At 42.9% G+C, this 17,158-nt stretch overlaps 1 long non-coding RNA gene across 5 annotated transcripts in view; it reads left to right on the top strand.

Annotated features, from left to right (window-relative positions):
• LOC146436611 (uncharacterized) overlaps positions 1–17,158 on the top strand; it is a 101,732-nt gene that overhangs the window by 77,676 nt on the left and 6,898 nt on the right. For all 5 annotated transcript variants that reach the window (XR_014852722.1, XR_014852721.1, XR_014852724.1 and 2 more), the window contains one exon: positions 16,637–16,952. This is a non-coding gene — a long non-coding RNA (uncharacterized LOC146436611). The remainder of the gene's footprint in view (positions 1–16,636; positions 16,953–17,158) is intronic.

The raw sequence follows: 17,158 nt of genomic DNA, 5'->3' as shown, positions 1-17,158 counted from the left end.
CAGCAGCATTTATGGGTGTAGAAGTAATCACTGTGATCTACCTACAACCTCTGACAAGTCTTTTGCTCCTCCTCTTCCTCTTCCTCCCCCATCCCAGGCAAAGAGCAGCAGTTACCTTAAAGTTCTCCAAATAGTGTTTCCAGAGTTTTTGCTTTTGTTGAGTAAAAAATGGCCCTCTCCCCGTGCCTCCTGCAGACTGCTTGTTTACATCAAGGTAAACATTTAAATGTCACCTAAACATAAAAATAGGTAGGAGGCACATTAAAGAAACTTCATCTCCACTTCACATCAACACCACTAAACACATTGTTACAAGAGTGACTAAAACTGTCTAATAATATCATCAGTGGCAACTGGTCAGTTAAAATGTTTTTTAATTGTGACTTGAATGTGTTTATCAACCTCTTTTTGTGACATTAAAAAGACAGCAAGAGAAACACATGGAGACATTGTCCTCGAGGGAAAGGATTAATCATCAGTGAGTGAGCAGGCCTAAGCAGATGGTCAGCTAAGCTTTCCTGAAGTCATTTCTTCTATCCACCATTCAGTGTCACTGCCAGAAATGAGAAGAAGTGTTATCTTGACATTGAACATCTTTATAATAAAATCACTAATTGGCATCTAATACCAAAGGCTTTATAGCTGTAAAATTGCAGCAGAGGTAGCTAAGTGGTTGACTGGGTTTCATTTTAATAAATGCTATTTTATAAATCCTTCCTTAGTGCAGTCACGACTGTACTATCACTGGGAGACCTCTCTGCTGTAACGGTGTGTCTGTGTTAGCTCAGCTCCCAACACAACAACCAGGAGTGTTTTAACAGCATGGCAGATAAATGTGATGCTGCCATTGTGCTGCTATTTTTCATGTATTTCATGTAGTGCTAATATTTTACAGGACATGTTCTTTAGGATTTAGTTCTCAGGTTTTTCCTGTCTTTTTGGCAACCAGAAAGAGTCTGTCATAATAAATTATCACTTTTGGCCTTGGAAATATATTTTTATGAAAGCTGAAAATGTGTCAGTGTTGGACATCCATGAAATTCTCATGGTTTATTAAGGATTTCTCTTTCTTTTATCCTTCTCCCTTAGCCAGGAGCATTTAGAGAACATTTTTCTTTCCTTAATAACTATCCCTTTTCTTTTAAAGGTACAATTAATTTTGGGATGGAAAGAGTTATATATTACAGTGGTTATGTGAATATCTCTCTTGTTTTTATTATAATTTAAATGTGTGGCTCTTGTTTCCATCCCCCATTTTTCATTTAGCAAATCTTTCGTCACATGAATGGTGAGAGCAGGATTCTGGCTTCACCACACCAAAGCTAGCCTGGAGTAATTCATACACTCTGAGCTGTGTTTTGGTGGGGTTGAGGCCATGCTGTGGCTCAGCAGTCGCTCTCTTGAGAGCACCTTTAGTGGTGCTTGACCCCAAGGCATCCAGTGTGATGCTGCTGTGCTGGAAACTGGGCCTGATCTGAGGTTCATTTAAAGCAGTGGAAAGAATCTTGTAGACAGTAATAGCTCTAAAACTGGGTCTTTGATTCTTTCGCAGTGAAATTTGAAATTTGCAGAGAGGGTTAATGCCTGGAAAATTATATAAATATGTTATGTCATAATATTATATGTCCCAAAATATTGGTAAAGGGTGTTTTTCCCAGAGATTAGAGCATTAGTGAAAAAATAATGATTAACCTTTAAAATCAGATTGGCATTTCTTTTTTCTCCAAATGTAGAATTAATACGCATTTTTTAATCATTAGTGTAATTTTCAGGATGATACTTTTGTTCTTTTGGCTGTTGAACTGTTACGGCTGCTAGTAACCCTTCAAATTGTTTGCTTCATTCAAGCATTCTTTTTTGAATAATTCATTAGGCATTATTATCCAAGCGTGGAACACCTCATTTAGCACTGGTGATCTTTTCCTTATGTGTAGCTGACAGGCAATCAAAGTTTTTATCAGTGCAGAAAATTTGCAATTCAGAAATGTAGTTGCAGCAATTAGTAGCTATCAGGTAGCATAGGAAGGACAGCTTCATAAAAAGAGAGAGTTGAATGAGCTCAACTGATGTTAGCACAAAAGTAATGGATAAAACTAACCAGCTGTTTCTAAATTTACCAAATGGAACATTCCTTTTTCTCAGAATAGAGGCTTTAATTAACTTTGTGTTATGTGTGGCTTCCTGAAAGGAGAAGTGAATAGGTGACAGAATATCCCCCTTTCGGTGCCCTTCACTTCATTTTGTAACTGTATTAAGGCATCCTGTCAATGTGCAGCTCCCTCTCTCACTGCAGGGCAGACTTCCGGGTTTCTCATTGAGCACCTTAGGTCCACTGGAGAGCAATAAGGTTTTTTTCATGTATGGCAGATTTTTTTTTTCTCTCTCTCTCGCTGGTGCACAACTATTGATGTTTTTATGCTGCTGCAAGAAGCTTGCTGAAGTTTGGGCAGCAGAGGTGTTTCAGCAAGCACTCCCAGCAAACTCCCAGTGCGGCTCCAGCAGTGACCCTCAATTGCAGAACACAAATAAGTAGTTCTAGGAAACAAGGTGGGAGGAGAGGTGGTGGAAGCAGGAGGGAGGAATGAACTCCTTATTTCATATTTTACCAATTATTCTAGTGTGTTCCCATCTTGCAGATCAGGTGATGTTTATACTGGATTTAGCCAAAAGAGTCATATTCTGGAAAACTGGAAGAGAAGAAGAAAGCATTTGTGGCACTTACCATCTACAGTGCTCACTGGAGTCCTGGAGGAGACCTGGGCATTGGTCTTCTTCCTGGGATGACTTACCTGGTTTGCAGTGGATTTTTTTCAGGATTTAACTTCAAAGATACTTAGTCTGCTAAGGGGATCCCAGGTCCTCACATTCTGTTGAGTGCTCTAACTGGCTAGCAACTGAATAACTGGCACAGCTCCATCACCTCCTCCTATCATTTTTGAAAGTAAGAGTTCTCCCTGACCTCCCTTATGGCTCTATGTGAAGGAGAAATCTCCTGGCACTGGATCCCAGAACTGTTTTGCCTCAAACAGCTCAGCTGCCCAGTGAGAGTGGCAGGCAGGAGAGGAAAGCCCCTTCCTCAGGGTCTGTCCACATGGGCTGTGCCGCACCCAGCCACAGGGCAGGGAGCAGGGAGGGCTGGATCCCCTTCCAAGGTCCTTTGTTCTCACTGGGCACTGCAGATGGAGGCTACTGAGGGCATTTGCTGGGGCTAGATCTTCTAGCAAAGCTTCTGGCTCCACTCCTGTCCTGCCTGTCCTGCATGGCTTTTTGTGGGTGAAGTTTCAACAAAGCTCTTTTGCTCTTTAGCACATGTCCTTCAGTGTCCAGGTGGAAGGAGAACACCCAAAGTGCAGAACAGCCCAACTGATTCAAGAACAAGAAGGAATGTGGAGCACGGCACTACTTCTTTGTCATGGTGATGGAGACTGGGAAAACTGGGAGCAAACACAGGGAATTTGTTGCAGTGTAATTTAGAAGCATTTAGGAACTCCTCTCTGTGTGCTTATTACGGGTACACAGTATTTGCACAATGCTTTTAGCAGCAGTATTGAGCCACACATGGGGACTGTAACATTATTTTATCCATTGTGTTATCTGCTTCCTTTCAGTGAAATGAAACGATGCCATGTTTCACATACTGTTTCTTCCCCTGACAGCAGCCACAGGGCTCAGGAAACTGCTCGGAGCAGCGTGGGCCATCTCCAGCAAACGCTCCCATCTGGGGAGGCACTTAGGAAGCTGCGGAGGAGGCAGGTGTGCAGCTGCCAACCCCCCTTCCCCACAGGGAAAACTCTGCATTCCCAGCAAAAGGAACCTCCTGGCGCGCTCTCCCGTCTCGGGGGTCTGCCTGGCCTTTTGCTGACAGCGTAATTTCCTTAGGAGTTTCAGAGCCTGACATCTCTGTTCATGACCCTTTTTTTCTGAGCAACATTAATATCTCCTGCAGGTCTGGCAGGTGCAATGTCTGCTAATTGTGTCTGCATTGCCAGCCCCTATTCAAACACCCCTCCAACGTCTGAATTTCTACCTGGGCAATGCACAGACCTCCTTTTCTCCTGGAAAGAGTGCACTGCTCACTCGTGAACTCTTGGCCAACGATCTCCCAGCAAGAAGAAATGTATAGTTAGGAAATTTGCCTAAGCCATCGTTGTGAGAACTCATCAGTACGCCTGATGGAACTGAATAGCATTTGCCAGTCTGAGTTATGGCTGGTTGTCACAGGCACAACCAAAGCTCTTTTGTAAGATGAGCAAGGAGACACCTACCTCAGAAAGCCAAAAATAGCTGATATAAACTTGACTGAAGTGGCCATCTGAGGTGGTGAAAAGCAGCACAGTGGGAATCCACAGTGACCAGACACTGTGCCAGGCAGAGGGTAAGTCTGGGCTGATGAGCTGCTATGGCAGGGAGCTTCCCATCCCTTGCAAGCCAGTGAAGCATGTCTAACCTGGCACTGATTACTCATCCCTGGCACTCGTTACTCTGCCCCAATTCATTTCTCAGAATTAAACAAGATTTTGAGAACGTGCTTTATTCATAATAAAGAAATAAACATATGATCTCCCTGTGATCTCTACCCCAACTAGCCACTTAATTAAGTAGACATTTTAAATATAAATAGTATGTTAAAATAACAGTTAATCAATGCTAGGTTTATGTCCTAGCTGACTTCTCTGTACCAGCAAATGCTGAAATCTCACATTTTTCTTGATGTCTCAAATATGTATGTATTGATTTTAATATTGCGAGAAGCTAGAAAACTTTAAGGAAGGTAAAGAGAGAAAGCTCAGACTTGAAAATCTGGAGATTTCTTTTTTCCCCAAGACTTAAAACTCTCATCATTTCTAATTAAATGAGCCAGTATAGCTCATTTGGATTGTGAACTAACAGGTGCTTCTAAGACTGAAAGGAATCATCTTCTGCACACATTGGCTTTCCTAGAGAATGGAATTAGACCCAAAGTATAGCTCCTAATGTTTCTTCATGTTTTGTGGATTTGGTTTTCAATGGGGGGATTGTTTTTAATGGAACCAACTTGATGTTGTAACAAAATTAGGCTTCAGTACTGAAACACAGGAATGAAGGAGAAACCTTATAATTATATCCCCACCATACTGGCTGAATCTTTCCCTTTCAAACCAGTTTCAGTTGCTATCAAAGTTCCCAGGTTAGACATAAATACTTTAACGATATTTTTCAGGACTGTATAGGTCTGTTTTCAGTTCTGTATGGCTAATGAAACAAGATGTTGAATCAAGTCATTCCTTATGTTTAAGCTCAGGTTAACAGCCTTTTGGACAGTGAGAGCTGCACAGCCTAACAGCCTTAATACACTCACTACTGCTGCTCCAAATCCTACAGGAAAGGTTACAAGGATTTTGAGGTCTGTTGCAAGGCGTATAGTCCAAAATCTATAGCAGTGAAGTGTGAAGCCCCTACTGCAAGGTGACAGTAGTAAGTGCTAATAGATGGCATTGGGTGGCTTTTGTTGTCTGAAAATTTCCCCTTTGCTTCCTCCTTCATTAGCAGAGGAAGTGGCTGAGCATAAGCACTTATTCAACACATCTCTCGTTGTTATTGTTATTATTTTGGCAGAGGTTGGTCTGTATTCACTCCCACCTGGGTGTGGACATGCCAGCATGATGATTTGTCCTCTGAAACTCAACCAAACCCTCTGATAAATACTCAAGATATGGGGAAGGATTTCCCTGGCCTGTCAAAAGCTTTAGAGAAGCTTAGCTCAGATGAATCTATTGGCCAAGAAGGGCAAAATTCCCTAACGCATTTCTCTCCTAAACTTTTCTGGTAATTTAGAAGAGGCACTGGTCACTGAGGTCATGATTGAGCAAGCAGAGCAGTAGAACAAAATCCCCCAGTGATTGTTTCCCAAAGACTACTGTGTAACCATTCCCACGCCCAAGACATACCGTTCCATCTGCTCTCATGGTTTTTTCTAAGGGCGGTTTCTTTCTTCTCTAATTATTTTTTCACAAATCAAATGAAGTCATTACACAGTCATTGAGCATTAATCACCTTATGTAACTTCATAGTAGTGACACACAAAAATATAATAAGTAATAAAAAAATAAGGGATGATGATGCATATGTGGAAGGAACTGCAAGGCAAAGGAATTGCTTTGGATGTGTCATCACTTTCTCAGGTGTTTTACAGAAGTAAAAGGAAAGTCATGTCACCCTGAGGTTCTCTAAAACACCTGAGATGTAATCCATCTAAAATCCAGCAGAGAAACCATTTATGTATTGCTAAGAATTAATTGGTGTGTAGGTATAGATTTCAGAGATAACTGAAGCGCTAAAGACCAGAAAATATATTAAAAAAAGACATGGAGAGTTAAGCACACGTTTCATGCCAACATGAAGCCAACACGAAGCCAACATGAAGCCAACATGGCTTTCCTGCCAACAGGACTTTTCCTGTGACTTTGCTGGAACATAAGAGCAGCCATAAGGGCTCAGAGGAAGGCATATCCCAGCATCTTGTCTCCAGCAGTGGCCACAGCAAGAGCCTGGGGCAGAGTGGGAACAAGGCATGCATCTATGATATTTACATACTCTCCTAGTCTCAGACTGGGTTTGATTCAAGAGCCTGCCTGAGCCTAATGCAATTTGTCTGTTTTAGTGCCCTCAGTAAATCTCTTTCAAGTGCTTGTCCAGTCTCCCCTTTCCAAATCCACATCATCTGCTGGCAAGATCATAGGTTGAGGGCCAGATTAAAAGGTCCTGCATCTTGCTTCCTTTTGGAAAAAATTAAGAACACTTCCAGAGACCCACTGTGGTCAGCTGTCTTGAGACTTTTTTTGGTAACTTCTGAATGAGGAATTCTTTTAAACAATTTTGATAAAATGTCTCTTAAATTATAGGAAACATCGCAAAAAAATCGTCTATTCCTTATTTCATTTCAGCATTGACATATCACCATATATGTATCTTTAGGCTTTACCATTGTGTTGTCTTGTGTGAGAAATATCCGTGGATACCAGGCGTGTTAGTAGCTCATGACATGTTAGTAGCATTATGATAAAACTCAGATTACCACCTGGTCCAAAGCTGTGTGTTCCAAATGACCTCCGTCCTATCCCTTTTGGAACTGCCTGCCATTTGTATGCACAGATACCACATTTTCACAAGTATACAAAAAAAAAATCACTGTTTGAGTTCTGTAATCTGAATTCCTTAGGGGTTTTTAGTGTAGCCTAACAGTGCTCTGTGTTGTCTATGTTGTGAGGGACTCAGGATTTGGAGCTAAACTTCCACCTGTCCATGGTTGTTATGGTCCATTGTATTTTTTCTATTTTATGTAGGTCCTTCCCTAGAGAGAGACATGATTTCAACAGACCACTCTTAACGTGGTTAAGGATGCATAACTGAGTAGCCCTGTGACTCCCAAGCACTTTAGACCAAAAGGTCCTTTAGCTCCTTAGCCAAACTGTGTTAGGAGATGCAGACAATTGTGTTGGTGCCTCAGAGTGATGACAGGAAATGAGATTATTGAATTGGTGGTCTGTGAAAAAGGAATAAGGTTCAGTTTGGTCCAGAAGCTAGAAAAATACATACATAAAACATTTTAGGTGCTGCTAGAAAATATTTCTGTATCTATTTTTATATATATTAAATGAACGGTAGACCTTTCTTATGTGGTTATACTTATCTGTCTTCCTTCTTGTGTGAGAAGCATTCCCCAATGGCTGAGGAGCACAGTCATTTGATTTATTGAGACAAGGGTGTCTTGTCAATTGACAGCCTAATTATTGCATTGAGATTGTATCAGAAAAAACCCATGTATTCATATTAATACTGGAGTATAAAACTTTCTGCTGTAGCTGTACATTTGTTAACACTCCCCTTTAAGTACTATCCATAGCCCTTCCATTGCTGTGTTATTCATTGCCTTGATTAGAGCAGAACACATGCTCTGGTGAGTATTGAGCTTTCCTGCTTCTCTGCTCCTTTTGGAGTTGCTGTGGAGTAGCTCCTAGTGCTAAAGAGAGATGGTAACACTCTGAACCACAGGCAGGCAGGAACAGCACAAGGTGTTGCCAGCTATGGGAAAGAAAGAAAGCTTGTTTTCAAATCCCTGTGAATGGGTTAATGCTGTTGCTAGGAAAGGATTTGCCCTTTTACAGATCTGAAGGGAGGTAATGTTGACAGTAAGGAGTAGAGGCCCAGCAAGGTTTTAAGTTTTTGTGTGACTTTTATTGCAGGGAAAGAAAGGGCATTGACAACAACAGCTGCCTGTAGCACAGCTTCCCCTCCTTTTTTTTACACTTGACTTCTAATATGGATTCCAGGCATGATTCAGCAAACAGAAGGAAGAAGATTTTTACAGACATGGACTGGCAGTATTAGAAAAAATGATGCAAAGAAACAACCTTGGCATAACATAATGGGCTTTTTTGGATACATCTAAAATTTGGATCTTAACAATTTTGCATAAGCCTTAATTTGTAGGAGTTTCGTGGGTCTCTTGCTTTAACTGCAGAGTCATTTGCTGGGAATGCAGTCTTGGTCTAATGGGGCTCACTGTTCTGGTTCAGAGAAGATCCCAGCTCACCTTGAGCCTTGAAATGAAAAAGATAAAACCACTAAATTGCATTATCTGGAGATTCATTTTGTTCTTATTTAAGGACATGGCAAATAGACAGAGAATGATTTTGTGATCCAGAAATGCCTGAAATGGTGCTGACAGCTGCAGTACTTCACCCCTCCTTCTTAAGTAAGCGCTCCCTTTCCAAATCTGGGACAACATTTTTTAAGCTTGAGGAACAGATTTTTAAAGACAACAGTAAACCTCAGGAGCTCTTCCAGCCTATCCTTGTGCCCCAAGAGAAGACCAACTGTTTCTAAACCATATCTATTAGACTGAAACAGGTATATACACAAGCTAGTCACCTCAACTAGGCAGCTATGAGGACTCAAGGGTTGGCTGCATATTAAGTTGAAATCACACTGGGCCCACATAAGTACAGGAAAAGAAGAGAAAAAAGACTTCTGAGACAGGCAGAAACTTGATCAGTGTGGGAGTGATTGATTTTTTCTGATGGTTGTGAGAGTTGGTGGTTATTGTATTTTAGCATATGATTAGAACAGCTTACGTTTGGGTATTGTTGAAATCTAATGGACAGTGGATAATCTTCAGCAATTTAAGTGTGAATTAGTATGACGAATGTCTCCTTTTGTTGGAATGGTGGCACAGTCAGGTGAGGTCCCTGGTGGCTGAAAAAGGGAAACTTTGCATCCATTTTTTAAAAAGGAAGAAAGGAGGACCCTGGGAACTACTGACCTTCCAGCCTCACCTCTGTGTTTGGGAAGCTCATGGAACAGACCCTCCCAGAAGCTCTGCTAAGGCATATGGACAACAGAGGTGAGTCAGCACAGCCAGCATGGCAGGTCCTCCCTAACCAACCTGGTGGCCTTCTGTGATGGAGTCACTGCATCTGTGGGCAAGGGAAAAGCTGCAAATGTCACCTATCCGGACTTCTGTAAGGTCTTTGACATGGTCTCCTAAAATCCTTCATGCTAAATTGGAGAGAGATGGATTTGGAGAAGAGAAGGCCCTAGGGACACCATATTGTGGCACTTCAATGCTTATTAGAAAAATGGGAACATATTTTTTAAGCCAGGCCTGTTGGGATAGGACAAGGGGTAATGGCTTAAACCAAAAGAGGATAGATTTAGCTAGCTAGCAGGAAGAAGTTTTTTACAGTGAGGGTGGTGAAACACTGGTACAGACTACCCAGAGAGGTCATAGTTGTCCCCTCCCTGGGAACATTCAAGGCCAGCTTGGGTGGGGCTCTGATCAGCCTGATCTAGTTAAAGGTGCTCCTTCCCATGGCAGGGGGTTGGACTAGATGACCTTAAATGTCCCTTCCTACCCACACCATTCTTTGATTTTATGTCACTGGCAGAAATAATTTATGCAGTTGATAAGAGCAATACTGTATTGACAACAACATTAGAAGGAAGCCTGTAAATTATGGATGGCAGCACAGGCTGTCATAAAGCACTTTGCAACTTTAAATCCCCAGAAACTTGTACTGATAGTGTCCATACCTTGCCTTCTTCTCTTTAGTAACTGAACACCACTCTTTTGTTAAAAAAAAAAATCTATTTAAACTAGCAAGGTCAGTCCCAATATTTTTCATTACCACGAGTGTCCTCTAATGGTTCTGAAAATCTCAAATCCACACACTTTGTTGGTTCTGGCAAAGGAGCAGCAGAGGAGTGACTGGTGGAGACTGCAGAGTGCTGGTGTGTGCACAGAGTTACTATTTCCACACTAAAGTTTTAATAATGCTTTCATTTTCTCTTAAGAGTATCAGAAATTGAGATTCATCCCTTGCGATCCGTGTGTTAATTGTGGCTGTTTATGATAATAACTTTCTTGATTATTTTGGATGATTTGAGTTCTGAGACTTTTCTCATATATATGAGTGCATCTGCGTGTTTTAAGATATGAAAATTGCTCTGGTGTATTCCTGTTAAATTGCATGGTAATAACTATAACAATATCCCCTATAAATTATGACTGTGGAGACTTACCTACTTGTCCTTGCCTCAGCTAATTATATTTCACCCCCATTCACTTTTTACATGCTGTCACTTCAAATGTATAGTTTTTGGTTCTCTGGCTCTGCAGTAGCTCTGGTGCATTCCCTGACAGCAGGGTGGGTTACAGTTACAGTGGGGAGACTTGCTGGACTAAATGAACTGAAAGGAAAGATATTTTAGTCTCTTGACCTACAGTCATCCAGTAACAGTATGGAAAGCACTCATATTTTTCATGAATGAGTATTTCTGACACATAATTCAAATGCCCAAAATTAGGCACATCTGGGGACAGATTCAATGCAGAGACAGTCCAGACAGTTCAGAAACTGCACCTCCTTTCTTTTTTAGGTCTGGGCCACTGGTGTGAAGCCCAGCATGAGGACCAAGCCCTCTGGATGATGCACAGGAAGGAATGGACTGCCCAGAAGGGCAATCCATAACACCTTGCCCCTCTTGAGGCGTTAAACAGCTGGGAACCTGAAGGGTAGGATTGTGCTTCAGTCTCTGCCCACTGTTCTCCAGAGCTCAGCTGCCCAGACCTGCACTTCCAACATTGGCTTATGCTTTGTGTTAAAGAACCTTGACAAGAGGGTGCTTGCCCCAGAAGTGACTGACATGTATTCAAGTCCCTCCTCAGTCTAAAAAATCCAAACCGTTACCCCTCAAGAGAACAACCGAACCCAGGGAGCACCCAAGCTACAGCCAGCCTTCCAGCTAAATTTCTATTTATTTTTAAAAGCAATTTACCCTTGAAAAGACCGTTCTTCTAGAAAACATTTGGCTCCTGGATTTGTTAAGGGTGGGTGGATGTCTTTAGAGAGCAGCCTTGCCTGGTAGAGCAGCATTTTGTTGAAAGGGCAGGTCTGGCTGCATGTCTTCTGGGGCTCCAGAGGAGCTGAGGACACAGTGTCCCCCATCCCTATGCCTCCTAGTCTGTGGTGTCCCAGAGGAGCAGTGCTGTTTTTCAGAGATCCCTTTATTTAAGACTGATGTTTTCAATGAGGGTTTTTAACATTCAAATAAGTGCCATGGTACCAATGTGACATAAGTTATGTAGCAAGGGAGGGAAGGTATGTTCCTATTTTGTGAATGCCTCACCACCTACGTTTCTGCCATTTACATTTTCTCCTTTCTAAGGCATTAATAGCTCTCTAAAACACCCCATTTTCCCTTCCATGTTCTTCTCTAAAAAATAACAATGAAAAAATTAAAACTCCTCAAGGGGAGGAATTTTTGTTGTTGTTGTTGTTGTTTGTTTGTTGGGGGTCTTTTTGTTTTGTTTTGTTTTTGTCAAAACACTTCTCTGCTTGATAAACAATGAGGTATTTCAGTCAGATTTAAACCAACACTTTCCAAAAAATTTATGAGTTATTCTGGTGACATTGTTACTGTATTAGCCTTTCTGTTCTCTCTCTGGCTTCTTATACTGTCAGATACGATCAGAGAACCTAAGCATCTCACGCATAAAATCAATAGCAAAAGTAAAATCTCTACAGGGGTTCATACTCTCTGGCAATGCTCCCTTCTCACTGGTAAAAATTTTTTCTTGAGTCAGGGCTTTTCTCTCTGTTTTGAAGAGTGGAGAGGAAAATGTTTAACAGTAAATGTGGTATTTGGATCTTGTGAGCTGCATGGGCAAAAAAAAAGGCTCACTTTGCCCCAGCATGAGTGAGGTCACTGCCTGCAGCTAGGCTGGGTGGCCTTTGCACTGCATGGTTCTTGGCAGTCCCAGGGCTGCTGTTCCCAAAGGGGTCTGCATAACCTCCTGTGTGAACCTCATCTGACTTCCACACCTTCCCTGAAAAGCTAAATTTCAGCACTTTTATTTGTTTCTAAAGCCCTCTCTCACATCTGTCTGTCAAAGCACTTCACGGGTTGATTTGCCTCCTCCACACCTTTTTGCCATGTTTCTCTCCCTCAGGAATCTCTTTTTCAGGATAAATAGATGCTATTGAGTTTCTCCTCATATGGGAGCTCTTCCATGCTTTGGAACATTCTCACATCTCTTGTCTCAAATTTATCACTCTCCCCTTTTTTACAGTAAGAGATCAGGAGGGCAATGAAATACCTCAGGTATGGATGAACCAAGGGTTTGAGCAATGGCGTAATGATGTCTGGTGTTTCTGCTATCTTTGTTTTCATCTTTCTGTGCACAGGAACACTGATGAAACCCCTCTTAATAACGTCACCAATGTCATTGTAGAGTTTTCTTTTGTATTGTAATTTGTGTTGCATTTTAGAAAGGAGGAAGTATTTTTAGTAACACATGAAGCATAAAAGCAGGTGCCGCATCTTTCAGTTTCACAATTTAACCCAAATGGCTTTCTGTGTCATTAGCTTCATGCAGCCCTGCTGAAAAGAACTATAAACTACAATCTAGGCTAGTTTTTTTCTGCATAAAATTTCCAGCAGCAGCATATGTGCTTGTCGTGTAGCTGGGGCCGATCCAAGGCATGCAGAAGCGCGTTGGATGGGATTGTGCCTGAGTTCCCCTGCAGCGCTGCGCTCACGAGGAGAGCTGCCCAAGGGCTCCTGGTTATCCCCACCACTGCCAGCTGCTCTGTCAGGGACAGCACAGAGGAGCCCTGTGGTGTCCCAGAGGTCCCCTGCTCCCCACAGGATGTACCCAGCACTTCAGCCCAGCTCATCCTGGTGCCAAGAGGAGCTTGCAATCAGAGAGGTGTCTGATTGTTGCCAGTGGCACTGCACTGTTGGCAGACACCAGTGGGGACAGCCCTGGCTGTACTGTGACACCCCAATGTCACTGCAAAGCCAGGACTGGCAGACCCCCATTCAGCAAATCAAACATTGGTGGCCAGACCCACACATTCAATTGGTCCAGGCTACGGGAATTTGGTGCCAGAGTAATTTAGTCCCCACCCCCCTACACACACACACCATGATGGATTTTCCTCTGAGAGACCCGTGCAGAGCTCACGCTCAGGTTGTTCGTGGTGATGGCCTCTGCAAAGATGTGAGCTGACACCAGCACCCGCTTCACGTGCAGCTGCTCTGAACTCAGCCCTCCTTCCTGCCGCCCACCCTGGTGCCAGCCTGCAGAAAATAAAAGTGTAGATGCAATTTCCAGTGGTGACAATGATATGGGTTCACCCAAATTTGGGGGATCCAAGCTAAAACACAACTGATCCTTCAGGAACTGCAGGCTATCCACCCCTGGAAAAAAAGTGTTACCATGGATTTCCCTCAGTTATGCTGGGGGCAACAGCCTCCTCTGACTAGGGAAGCAGCTACTGGTTCTTTTCTTGCTAGTCCTGGAGCAAGCATATTTCAGCCAGATTAAAAAATCTGAGACATCAGTTTGTCCTGCTGATTGGCAGGTTTTGCTTCTGCAGTAAGTGCAGGATATTTATTTCTCAGGATGCTTTGCAAGCAGTCACCTCTGAATGCTCAGCAGAACGGACCACAGTCTCACACGCGACTCTCAACCATGTCACTGCTGCTGTAAGCCTGAGAAGCTGTTCTCGCTACAGTCCACAAAATTCATGTGCTATCCCAACCCACGGCCCATTTCCCAGTTTATCCCATGCTGCAGGACCAGTAGCCTGGTCTGTGTTGTGTTCCAGGAAAGATGTGAACAAGACTGAAGCATTATGAGTTGCTCTTTGTCTTTGCCACAGCCTTGGTGAAACACACTTGGTGAATCAATTCAATGATCTATTTCCTTCCTTTTCCACTAACTTCCACCAGAAAAGTGTAGCCTGTTGTGTTGCTACAAGGTTTGAACTTGGGATCATTTACAATAGCCATGTTCATTCACTATTATTTTGTTGAAGCAATGTAAAAAGACAAGGCTTAATTTGTGAAATGGGCCATCTGTTCCCATACAAACTGCATAATAGAATGCACAACTATTTCAATTAATACAGTACACCATCTTTAAGCAATACAGATGATTCTGTATAGATTTTTGACTGCAGAAGATACCATCATTCTTTGCTCTAATTGTTCTTGATTTTACCTTCTTATATTTTTATTTAAAGAAAAGGAATGACAACTTGTCTCACTGGGAGAAAAGTTTGCTCATAGATGGATCAGGAATAATTAGACTGAATGGTACTGCAAACTCCAGCAGACAAGATATCTCCATTACAGAGAGTAATGTTGTCATTTCTTTGACCGTCCTCCCATCAATCCATCCATCAACAAATTAAAGTTGGCTAAAGAGCCACTTATGTTGAGTGCTTTTTACCCTGATTGCTGTCAATCTAGGTAAATAAATATTTTCCCCAGACAGAGTTTACATATTTAACCATGTTTCAGGAGACAATCCCCTTGCTACTCATACATCCAGCAAACCACATATGTTTTTGCTGTATTTCCTGACTCACCTCACCCACATACTGCAACTTCATTGTATAAGCCCTGCTCCCTCTGCCTCTCTTTGGTTTGTCTTTGAAGATGGAATGACTATGATAAAGTTGCAATAAGACTTGCAGAAAGAAAAATGTCTAGAAATGAATTTTATTCCCTTAGGTTGGCAAAGCCTGGTATCCTATGCACAGAAACACTGAAACAAGGGAAAGAAAGAAAAGGAAGGAAGGAAGGAAGGAAGGAAGGAAGGAAGGAAGGAAGGAAGGAAGGAAGGAAGGAAGGAAGGAAGGAAGGAAGGAAGGAAGGAAGGAAGGAAGGAAGGAAGGAAGGAAGGAAGGAAGGAAGGAAGGAAGGAAGGAAGGAAGGAAGGAAGGAAGGAAGGAAGGAAGGAAGGAAGGAAGGAAGGAAGGAAGGAAGGAAGGAAGGAAGGAAGGAAGGAAGGAAGGAAGGAAGGAAGGAAGGAAGGAGAAAGAAAGAGAAAGAAAGAAAGAAAGAGAGAGAGAGAGAGACAGAGGGAAGGAAGGAAGGAAGGAAGGAAGGAAGGAAGGAAGGAAGGAAGGAAGGAAGGCAGGCTAAAAAGCAGAGCTTTATCAGTCAGGCTGCTTTGAGGAATATGGCAATGCCTCTGCATCTGACTTCCATCGTTTAAACCATGACACCACAGATTACTTTAGGGCTTCATGATGCACATAAACATGATATGAGCAGCATTTTATTTGCTGTCTAATAAATATGTATGTGCCAGTGAATGCACTGTTAAAGATATTACTTTCTTCCTATTATTTATATTTCACTTAATTGATACACAGTGCAGTTCACACTCTGCCTGCTGCCCATCAGGCAGAGGCAAAGGAGTATGGGTCTCAGTTATTAGTGTTAATGTGTGCCTGGTGCTCTTCAAGACACACTCATGGACACACATGAGCACTGAAGGTGACATTTCCCTCCAATCCAAGTCAATAGGCTGTGCACCACTGCTGGCAGCAATGATAGGGCTGCTCCCAGAGCCAAATGCTGCTACATCTGAGTGTGACTGAGAACAAATTGCTGCTGAGGGCAAAGCTGGAGAGCGGCTAGGGGAGCATGAGAGGAACAACTTGAATAGTCCCTCTTGCTCAATAAGGGCAATCTGTCTTGCCCCTTGAAGAACCTTGTAAATGTGACAGCTTGTTGGGACTTTCCAGGGAGCAACAAGTTCAGTTTTCTGTGTTGCACAGCCAGAACTGGATCCATGAGAGCAGGGCGTGAGCACCTTGCAGCTCTGGTGCTTCCCATGCTGTGGAAGGTCCCCAGTGCATTGCTGGTGAGCTGAGCACAGCCCTGCCTGCTGGCCTGATCCCTCCCATCCGTCAGTCCTGCAGGCTGTCTCTGGGCTGCCTCGTGCCCCTCACCTCAGCAAGAAGGGTGGCCTTGTCTCCACAAAACAATCATCTCTCAGTCGTTTGATTTCCCTACAGTGAAGGCAGGACACAAGAAAATGCTTTGGCAGTGGCAACGTGCATGTTGGATAAAGCTGCAGTGGTATCAGCGGAAAACAGTGGTTTAAGGAAGATAAGGATGTGAGTCTAGGATGCAACTCCAACTCTTCAGACAAGTTAGTCACAAACAGCAGTATAGCACTGGCACTGATCCCCTCTCAAAGCCACAGCAGGTTCCAAACAGCTTCTCCACTCTGATCTCCAACAAAGTTGGCATTGAATACCTCACTGGTCACAGCCTTCTCTCTTTGATGCAGGTAAAGCAGAAGCAAAGGAAGATTTGACTTTCCAAACAAGGCTTGTTCCAAGTACAGAAACATCTCTTGAGACTTCAACTCTGAAGCAGCCATTCTGGAGTTTGGTCCACCCCTGCTCCCCAGATTGCTCCTCCTACACCACATTTGCTCACTAACTGTGCAGAGGCTTCTCAGGGACTTGCAGAGGCTGTTCACCCCTGACAATTTGTCAAAGGCAGGAGATGGCACAGCTGTGCTGTAAAAGTCATCATGGCCGATGCTGTGGGAGAAGAGGAGTGAGGACACCTTCCCCATGGACTGCAACAGAGCAGACATGGTAAGTAAGTGCCATGACCTTTCCTTACAGCTGTCTGTCTGCCTGCTGCCTGTTCTCAGGAGCTCAAGGCAGGAGTTTGCTGTGACATTATGAAAAAGATATGACTTTTTCACCCATTTAATAGACCCAGTAAGCAATAGGTGCCTTCCTTTCCTCTGCTAAAACAACTCAGTTCTGTCTAGACAAATAAAGGCAACCAGATGATG

The sequence above is a fragment of the Lichenostomus cassidix genome, chromosome 5 (genome assembly GCF_008360975.1).
Source record: "Lichenostomus cassidix isolate B80296 chromosome 5, HeHo_3.0, whole genome shotgun sequence".
Lineage (NCBI taxonomy): Eukaryota > Metazoa > Chordata > Aves > Passeriformes > Meliphagidae > Lichenostomus > Lichenostomus cassidix.
Note: the sequence above shows the minus strand (reverse complement) of the source record. Positions and strands in the feature narration are given on the sequence as shown.